This window comes from Pieris napi, chromosome 23, assembly GCF_905475465.1.
Source record: "Pieris napi chromosome 23, ilPieNapi1.2, whole genome shotgun sequence".
NCBI lineage: Eukaryota > Metazoa > Arthropoda > Insecta > Lepidoptera > Pieridae > Pieris > Pieris napi.
Window position 1 is genome coordinate 3,677,218 of NC_062256.1, and position 10,880 is coordinate 3,688,097.

At 34.8% G+C, this 10,880-nt stretch overlaps 1 long non-coding RNA gene across 1 annotated transcript; it reads left to right on the forward strand.

Annotated features, from left to right (window-relative positions):
* Positions 1-7,809: 7,809 nt before the first annotated feature.
* Positions 7,810-9,249, forward strand: LOC125061444. The gene is made up of 2 exons (XR_007119044.1): positions 7,810-7,988; positions 8,979-9,249. It is a non-coding gene; the product is annotated as an uncharacterized LOC125061444 (long non-coding RNA).
* The last annotated feature ends 1,631 nt before the right edge of the window (positions 9,250-10,880 follow it).

Below are 10,880 nucleotides of genomic sequence, written 5' to 3' on the forward strand. Positions count from 1 at the left end.
TGAATTCCTCCAATCTACAACTCTCCTACTAAACAACAAAAACATTCCTCTTCAAGTCGCGTTTTCGTGTAACTGTAACTTTTTCATCCATTTAAAATCTACTTGGAGAGCGGCAGGTACGGGCGAAGTGCCCAGTTCTGAGCTTCTGGAAGGAGCTAGGCTGGCTTAATTAGCCAGGACTTAACGCGCAACAGACCAAATGGGAGTCTAAGTTCGGAAACTGAGTCCACACACATACATACAAAATGTTAGGTTACGCTAAAAGTACCACTGTATATAAAATTCTCTCAAAAGACTAAAACCAATTTTTATTTTTAGAAGTACTTGAAAATAATGACATCAATGCTTTGTCATCAAGAGTTCCCACTTAGTGTCTATAAAATTTTAAGAGCTTTCTTAATTTCTCCAGGGATCTGTCTCACCTGACAATCAAGCGACAACTTAAGTATTTTCAATAAAATAAAATAAAAATAATTCCCGAATATGTTGCTTTTTAGTATTTGGGGAGCATATATACGAATTAATAACCTCGTTTTATTCGTTCATAGACCCATAATTAATGATTATATTATCTAAAACTCCCGCGTAAAGCTTAATAATCACAATAAACTTGAATATCTCCTGAATTTAAATTAACTGTCAAAATTCTGAGATATCTCAAGGGTTTCGAAACTTTTTAGCAAATTTCAATCCAGAATTATGTTTATTCGAGAAAATAACGCCTGATAAAAAATGAATGCAATAACCCAGTATCTTACACTAAAAGTTTACTTAAGTCACTATGAAATTATGATTTTTTTCAGTGGGTTCCCGAACGAAGTTTATGATAAGCCCGAAATCTTATTTTTTAATTGTGTCCTGCGACAGTTAGATGGTTTGTTTTAAGGTAAATATTTTGTATTGTGATAACACTTACCCCATGCGATTAAAAACTAATTTATTTTATGAACTTCGTTGACCTACTATCAAGTTTCTAAACCATTTTCTTAACGCTTAAAATATCTTTTTTCATATTTTCAACTAATGAAGCTATGAAAAGACAATATTGACGTTGACATTCAAACCTAACATTATTGAGATTTAATATGATCAAGAATTGGTACCATCATAATGTAATGGTAATGGTGGCATAAAGTAACATTGTTCAGGCACACACCGTAAATAAAATAAAATAAAATAAAATAAAATAAAATAAAATAAAATAAAATAAAATAAAATAAAATAAAATAAAATAAAATAAAATAAAATAAAATAAAATAAAATAAAATAAAATAAAATAAAATAAAATAAAATAAAATAAAATAAAATAAAATAAAATAAAATAAAATAAAATAAAATAAAATAAAATAAAATAAAATAAAATAAAATAATATAAAATAAAATAAAAATAGCCTTTATATACGAGTAAACTATAACTTGATCCATCTGTCATCACAAACCGTAAATATGATATGATAAATAAAAGACAGACAGAAAGAGACTGCAATAAGACTGATGAAATTTTTATGAATCCTCTATTTTAACACCATATGACGGTCATAATAAAACCAGTGGCACTACAACGCTTGGTCTTGATATTATTTATCAAACGGGCAAGTATATGAGCTGTACCTGACACAAGTAAATTCAATTCTTAAAAGGCCGGCGACGCACTTGCGAGACTTTTGGCAATGTGAGTGTTCATGGGCGACGGTATCACTTAACATCAGAGCCTCCTGTCCGTTTGTCTCCTATTACATTGAAAAAAATCCTTCAGGCGCAATTTTTTACCTGTGCTGAAACCATGCTTTGTCTAAACAAAAGTATATCAGTATTTTTATTAAATGTTTGTCGAATTACAAATCGTTTGCAGACTATATTTTCAATACAGTAGTAAAGTACTGTTGCTACCTTAACCATTATAAAATAATGCTATTTTTATTTGGAAAGTGAATGTTTTTAATTAAAACAAACTCACTGTTAAATACTCACGTACCTAATGTCCTTTTGAAAGCGACATTCATTTAAACAATTTTCTTTTTCCCTTAAGGAAAATGAAATTTCCTCAAAGTCAAACTTGAATGTTAATTCCGGGGTTAGGAGATGTTCGTAAATTATTTTCTAAGTCTTTTAGACAGAGTTACAAAAAATGCACGTCAAATAACTAAATTTCCTATAACCCGAATATTCCTAAACCCTAAATTTCCTATAGGGGCAGAGGGCGTCCACAGTGCGTCTCCATTGCGTTTGGTATTTTGGTATTGGTCTAAGGCAAGCCGGTTTCCTCACAATGTTTTCCCGAGCAAATGTTAAATGAAACTTAGAAATCCAATAGAAGTCCAATTGTGCACAGCCGGGGTTCGAACCTACGACCTCAGGGATGAGAGTCGCACGCTGAGGCCACAAAGCCGTCACTGCTAGCTGCTTCATAATAACTATTTGTAAAACAATATTATAAATTATGATTAAAGAGTAACAATTACGTGAAATTGACCTGTATTTCCTCAAATATTATATATTTACTAATATAGTTTACGGTTATATCTTTAGAATTGCATTTTTTACGTTTCATCTATGCAAACATAGAACCAAAAACTAGCAGTGCTGTGATCGCGTGACGGAATGTTGCCAGCATCGATTAATTTTAACACCCGAAAATCCTTTTGCAAATATAACTTAGAATCGCGAACTTAGTAATATAAAGTAATGCATGTAAGTTCAAGTAAAACACATATTACTGTTAATTATTTATTGCATAATTATGATCCATTGTTCTACTTCCATATATACTCTAATCACTATCACTCAGTTTTGCTGTAATTCATTGTGAAAATAATAAATCCGTGCATTTCTTAATCTATAAAACTATCGTTTTTAAAATATTCATCTTCTAAATTGATACTTGTACGGTTCCTGGGTCGTCGAGGGATCGAAATAATAGAATACTTTGAACTTACTCTATATTTATCACTCGCGTTATACAATAGAATATGAGCGGAATAATAACTATTATGTTAATTGCTATATAATAAGTGCAATCTAACAAACAGAGAGAGTGCCTACGTCTGGCTATGCTCCCGGGGTGAAACTCCTATGACTTGCGAATTACATTACGAATGACTGCATAGTAACAGTCGAAGAGAGTGCCTGCGTCGGGCTATACTCTCGGGGCGTGACTCCGACGATGTAGGAAATCGTCATGCTTATAAATGATCAAACTGTACAGCCAGGACACGTACTTACATAAGACAAACATCACGCTTGTAGGTGATTGGAATGTACGAGCCCTGGCACGTACTGACATAGGAAATCATCACGGTTGTAGATGATCGGAATGTACGAGCCCTGGCACGTACTTACATAGGGAATAATTAAGCTTATAAAACTAAGGAAGCCTGAGCGAGTAAAATGTACAGCCTTGGCTCGTACATACTCCCCCAGGCAAAAGTGCAAAATTAATATGTAGTGCTTTACAAGGTGAATCCATTATATGCTTAACAGTCTCTAGGTTTACGCTAACACTTTTAATCACAGCACTATCACTAACACTAGGACCCATAGCTCATGGGCCCTTGCACTACCTAACCGGTGTCCGGTCCCGGGTGGCTTCTCCTGAGGCCACTGCGAGACCGGCTGCTGATTCTGCCGCTGCTACTCCTACTGCTCTTTGACGTCTCCTGATCTTTATATGATTATAATATCCTATCCACTACCTGTCTTGAGCACATTCTGAGAACTATCATGAGCATAAAGAGTATATTACAGGTTTGGTGAATGCAACCTAGGTTAAATATAATTGTTATAATATGCAACCGAACATCGGTAATTTGATATCTGCATAATATTATTCATTGTAGTTGACGTCTTTCACAGTAGGTCAATCCACTAGCTAACATATGATATTTTGCTGAACTGGCATTCCATTTATTGTTTATGATATTATATTAATTATCGTTTCTCACGTTATAAATGATTTATGTTAATTGATGTATGTATAATTTAATATAAAGTTTCGACAATGTATGTTATACATAAATGGAACTGAACATACGAAACATAGTCTCTGGTTTGTATGCTTAAAGGAATTTTAAGTATTATTTTATATATGGTGCTTTTCTTTCTCTTCCTCTGATTACTCATATTTGACTCATAGGAATGCATATCCGAATAAGTTTGCTGTATAGTATTTTTATTAAATCCTGAATCGGTGAGCCTGCTATATTGCGGAACGATAACGTTTCGCAATCTTCCCCTTTTACGAAAGACATTACCTTTCTTTCTGAACTTTCCTTTTGACCTTCCTGTAAATTCCTTTCTAATCTTAACACCATTTTTTCTTCTTCGAAATTCCTGCTTTTTCACGAAAGCTTTTTGCTTATATTTCTTGCCTTTGTTGATAGGCAAACCATTTAATTTGCGTGTAACCTTTTCTGATCCATGCGAAAATTTGCCATAACTCTTTCTAGTTATTATGCTATTGTTTCTTACAACTATGTCGGACCCTTGTGTTAAGTTGCGTTGCAAATAGGGTTCCGTATACAATTGAATCGGTGCTTCTAACAAAGGCTTAGACAATACTAAGCTACTATTTAAATTTTTATTCTTCTTATAAGAAATGGATGAAGACAAGATTTCTTTATCTTCTGTTTCTTGCTTGTCTTGTAGGCATTTCATGCTTTTGATACCCACGTTAACACGATGTGATTTATCTTCTCCACTCACTTCACTTTGATGATCTGTACTATGGCGTAGAGTCTCTCCTATCCCGGAGATGATGCTATGTTGCTCCTTGCTGTAGTCAGTTAACGACTGTGCTCCGCTTTCTGCCAATTTGGATAATTCTCCGCCTTGATAAGTATCTGCATGTATACTGTGATTAACACTAAGACCTATCGGAGTCCAGTACCGGGTGGGCTCTTTGGAGTCCACTCCGAGACTGGCTGCCACTGCTTCCGCCAATGCCACTATCGATGTTTCCTGCTGCACATCAGTGGTTTTCTGTATTGGCATCATTGCTATGCCTGATGGTATCTGCTGATTGTTACCACTTTCTGCTAAACCTTCCACCATTGCCGAAGACGAAGAGATTTTCTTGTCCGATTTATATTGAAATGATTGCTCTGCTTGCGTAGAATTACAATTTAAATTTGCATTTCCTTGACCTTGTGTATCGAAATGCGTTGACAGCGAATTTTTGCTGATGCTAAAATTTGATGAAGGTCGCTGTTGTTTTGCAATTGAATCTTTCCAGGTTTGATTATTACCTGTTTCCAAGGCATATAAGAAATTTTCTGAATTATATGAATAAAGTACCGGTGAATCCATATGCGTTTCTAAAGAATGTAATTTGAGATATATCTTTCTCTTTTGGCGCCTATATATAGCTTGCTTCTCGTAATATATATTTTCATACTCCGAGTAGGATCCGCCATGATCAACAAGTATGTCGATATGGGTTTTAAAAATTAAATCCCAATGCCACTTTATTTCTTCTAGCGCTCCTTCAAGTTCATCTTTGTCGGATTCGGAGTATACATTTGATAGTTCAAAAATCTTATCAAGCGACCTAAATAAACATGCTTGTTTGCGAAGCAACTCTTCGATTTTTCTTGAATGCCTGATGGTTTTCAGACCGTCGGTAAACGAAGCTTGGAATAAATTCTCCATTATGCTTAATATAATAATTAACTAAACGCTTTGTAAATATTGCATTATAGATTCTTAAATGCTTATACTTGATAAAATGCTCAATGAATGCTTCATATCATTCTTAGTAAAATTATGCTCACAAATGAGATAATTTCTTAGAAATATAGTGCTCAAAACAAATGGAAAGGACTTACTGTAGATGCCTCCGTATGCTGAAGATTGACGTCCGTTGACTTCTTCTAGGTTGAAAGGACGCTGATATACTTTTTGACCGCTGTGGGTCCTTAAAAATGCTGGGAGCGGACTTACTGTCGCTTGCCTCCCTATTTGACCGCTATGGGTCCTTGAAAATATTGGGAGCGGACTCACTGTCGCTTGCCTCCCTATCTGACCGCTATGGGTTCTTGAGAATGCTGGGAGCGGACTTCCTGTCGCTTGCCTCCCTATTTGACCGCTGTGGGTCTTTGAAAATGCTGGGAGCGGACTTCCTGTCGCTTACCTCCCTTTTCGACCGCTATGGATCCTCCTTCTCCTTGCTCTCCTCTTTTCTATTGATGCGGATGATAGCTTCTTACTTGCTTGACGACCCAATAAACCAGCAGTGGGATGTTTTTCCACGGCGCCGATCTTCAGGATGACGGAGAAAAACGCGAACGCGATCAACTGTACGCGAAAGACCCGCTATTCCCGGATAGCTCGAAGGACCAAAATGTACGGTTCCTGGGTCGTCGAGGGATCGAAATAATAGAATACTTTGAACTTACTCTATATTTATCACTCGCGTTATACAATAGAATATGAGCGGAATAATAACTATTATGTTAATTGCTATATAATAAGTGCAATCTAACAAACAGAGAGAGTGCCTACGTCTGGCTATGCTCCCGGGGTGAAACTCCTATGACTTGCGAATTACATTACGAATGACTGCATAGTAACAGTCGAAGAGAGTGCCTGCGTCGGGCTATACTCTCGGGGCGTGACTCCGACGATGTAGGAAATCGTCATGCTTATAAATGATCAAACTGTACAGCCAGGACACGTACTTACATAAGACAAACATCACGCTTGTAGGTGATTGGAATGTACGAGCCCTGGCACGTACTGACATAGGAAATCATCACGGTTGTAGATGATCGGAATGTACGAGCCCTGGCACGTACTTACATAGGGAATAATTAAGCTTATAAAACTAAGGAAGCCTGAGCGAGTAAAATGTACAGCCTTGGTTCGTACAATACTCTTTGTGTGGACAACTTTGACCCGGAGTGACAATTTATTCGAAGAATTTCCTTCTTGTAATATTCTTGCTACAGTTATTTCAGACACGTCTGAAACAATAGTTAATTTAAAACGTAAAGTATTTATCTTTTACTGAATAACTAACTTTTATTATTATAATTACTAACTATATAATTGCCCTTTATGATTTACGCGTCACGTTGTTGTGCGCTATGGACTCCTAAACTACTTAACCGATTTCTATCAGATTTGCACACCGTGTGCACTGTGCAGTTTGATCTAACTTAAAAGATAGATAGCTTACATCTTAATTAATACCCGCAATATTATTTTAATACAGATTATTTGTTTATTATTTTGACAATCTCGATTCTAACAGATGGCGCTGTGTTGAAAGTATGAACGTTTCAAATAAGCTGCAATTTACTGGCATAACCACCAAAAAAGCATGGTGGTCCCCATGAATGGTGTTCTCCTACCGTTTCCCTTGAATAGTTTACTACAATGGCTTGGCCGACTCTGCTAGTAAAAATATAAACTCCAATATAGGTTGATAATGGTCTCATAACTTGCAACCCTAATCTCAATCAAAATATATGTCATAGCGGCGAATCTCTTGCAAACATTACTTGTTCAAAACGACATTTTCACTGACGTCACTAGCGTCAAAACACAAACGCATAGACAACGACAATTATGGCCGATCTGTCTAAATTGACAATTTACATCCGCTTTATGGGAAAATTTCGTGAAAAAGATAAGACATTAACCACGAAGGTTTCATTCGCCACGCATACTTTTAATTTATTTAATTTATTACATGACCGTTAATGAAAGCCCTTCAGTCGGAATTATATAGCACAAATTTGACTTAAGATAATATAAACTAATTTTTTTATTATATTTTTATTGTTGTATTAAATTTTTCTCCAGAGCCACAACAACCTAAGCTCCACCAAGTGTTGCCTTCAAAAAGTCTACTATGATTTATTGTCTACGGCTCTGTCAAAGCAGTCAGATGTAACTGAATAAATTAGCAATTTTAAAGACCTAAAAGTTAATTCTCTTCGGAATTCGGCAGAAACATTAAATGCCATTGTCAGCGAAATTCAGACGCGGTTAGTATAATTTATTTAAATTTGCTAGCTCGTGTCTTTTAGGGGTTTCTCACAGGATCTATATTAAATAGAATAATTATATTTGCGACTGTTTATTATATTAAAAAAAATGTGCAACAACCTCTTTAGGTCGGCCTCAGATTTCTGAATCTGTTTCATGATCATCCTCCATAGGTGATCAGCCTCCAGTACCTTATAAACGCCCTCGACTTTTTGGGTCTAAGGCAAGCTGGTTTCCTCACGAAGAAAGTACATTGGTGCACAGCCGGGATCGAACCTACGACCTCAGGGATGAGAGTCGCACGCTGAGGCCACTAGGCTCGTTTATTATATTATGTCAATATAAATAACGAGAACAAACAAATAACTTACCTCGACCTTTGAGTTTTTACAAGGCCTTCTAGCTAGGAAAACATTTGGATTTTTCCACTAGTAATGCACAGAACAAGTCCAGTGTCTTTTATAGTTAACTGGCCTTTTTTCCAATGGAATGTTATGCTTTGCGAGTTTAGCAGTAACTTATTTTACGTAATACTTATTACACTGAGGTTGTATATCTATTTAGTATCGCTTTTTTTTAAACTGCCTACACGGTAAAATCGTAAATTAATTGCTATAGAAAATTAAATCTAGGTGGACTAGAAGCTACCGTTCATAAAAAAATAAATCATACTATTGCGTTGTTTTAATATAAGTTAGAAATAAAATAACTATTTTTACTATTATAATAATTAATTATAACTATTTATCTTTAACAAAAACCATAATTTAAGATCTCAAGTAACAAAACAATAGAATAATAAACAGGAAATCATTCAAATGTGTATTGTTATCAAATTCTTGTTAGGGTGTTTTCACGCTAAAAACAATATGGATTTAAAGAATATTCTTGGATAAGGGGAGCAGCTTCTGCGTATCTCGTAGCACCGTTGTAGGTTAAAATGACATAAATCGGGGGATCTCTCATAAACATAACGATATATTTTACAGAAATGTTAACAGCAATGAAAACAGCAAAGAAAAAGAAGGAACAAAATGGATCTGATGAAACAGAAGAAATTGATAACGATATTGTTAGAAGCGAATCGATTCTATCAAAACCCGTTGACTCTGCACAGCCCCTAGCTATAGAAGAAACATCTAACGAAAAGAACATAGAGTCAACGAAAAAGTGATTTGTTATTCTGAAGTAATTTGTATGTGTAAATGTAATCGTTATATTTCTGTCGTATTTACCAAGTAAAGTCGTTTCCAAACGAAACATTTGTCCGTTTTACTCTATAGTAGTGTCATTTAGCATGTAGCTACACTATATGGGTCTTGGACTTGGGTTCTATTTCTTTTTGGCAAGTACATCACCCGTCTGTTGTTGAAATACTTTATGGTCTAGATGCGGGTGTGATATACCAATGCAATTTTCCTTTCTGTGCACTGTTTTTTCTTTACTTTATTTTGTTGTTAGTGATGTGAAAAAGATTTAAAAAAAAACAATTTTTTGAAGTGAAAACATGTTAAACTCGCGTCAGGACACGTGACCTGATCGAAAATTCGTAAGACAGATGGAGAGTAGACAGCTGGCGCGGCGTATTTAATGTAATATAAATTGTCATGTTTGTGTAAAATAGCGCAATAAATAAAGTATTCTACCACATACCTGATACTACTTTATTAAAACTATTCGTGCAAAATTATTCCCTAACCATTCCAAAATATCAAAAATGCAGAACGTTAATTTTCAAGTTTTCACTTCTGCCGGCACTCCCGGTGTGCAACCCGTCGTTTTTTATTTTTTTATTCTCACTATCGCACTGACGCACTCTTGCCAGTTATAATTTATTTATGGATGACACTTGTACTTTGCCATCGATTAAAATATCTCATGAATTATTCGTTATTTGACCTAAAAACGTATGCAAAAAATTTAAATATAATCACAAAATAACAACAATGATAGTTTAATGTGAAACTTAATTAATACTGTGGATGTGTTTCGGTTTATTTTGGGTTTATATTATCTATGGAATATAATTTATATACGAGGTCGCGTAAAAAATTGTACGCTAATTTATTATTTCTGAACGATTTAATTTAACGACATCGCCTGGAACTTGATTATTTAATTAACGAAATTAATTGATACTTTAAAGCACGATTCTTTTGTTGTAGTATTTTCAATAAACCTTTCGTTAGAATCTGTGATATAAGTAGTATCATCTGATCACATAATAGCATACTGTTGCATTATATGCACTTATGTGTTGCGTAAATTCTATAATGTTCTGGACCTAATTAGAATGTAACATCAATATCATAAATATTGTAATGATGTTAAATTATACACTGTGTAATAGTGTGCTTAATAATAATAATTATTATTTAGATTTTTAGTTAAAGATTATAATGATGTAAAAATGTTATTTATATTAACAATATTTTAAGTGAGCGGTCTAGCTAGCAGTTTCTTTCTATTATTTATTCATATACGTTTAAACACCTGATGTTAAGTGATAGTAATAGACACTCACATTGCCAGAGGGCTCGCAAGTGCGTTGCTGGCCATTTAAGAATTGGGTCTTTTCTTGAAGGGTCCTGAGTTGAATTTGATCGGAAATACTTCAGTGGGCAGCTGGTTTCACATAGTAGTGGTGCGCGGCAAAAACTGCCTTAAAATATGCTCAGTTGTGGAACGACGGACGTCGAGGTGATACGGGTAGAATTTCGTATTCTACCTCCGCGTTCGAGGATGAAACTCAGCTGCAGGTATATAATGTAAACTAAATAAAATAATAATGCCTACAAAACTGCCTAAAAAGATTATAATTATCATTCACAGATCATATCTATTCAAGGATAAGTATAAAAACTAATTAACGAATTTGACAGTTGACAACT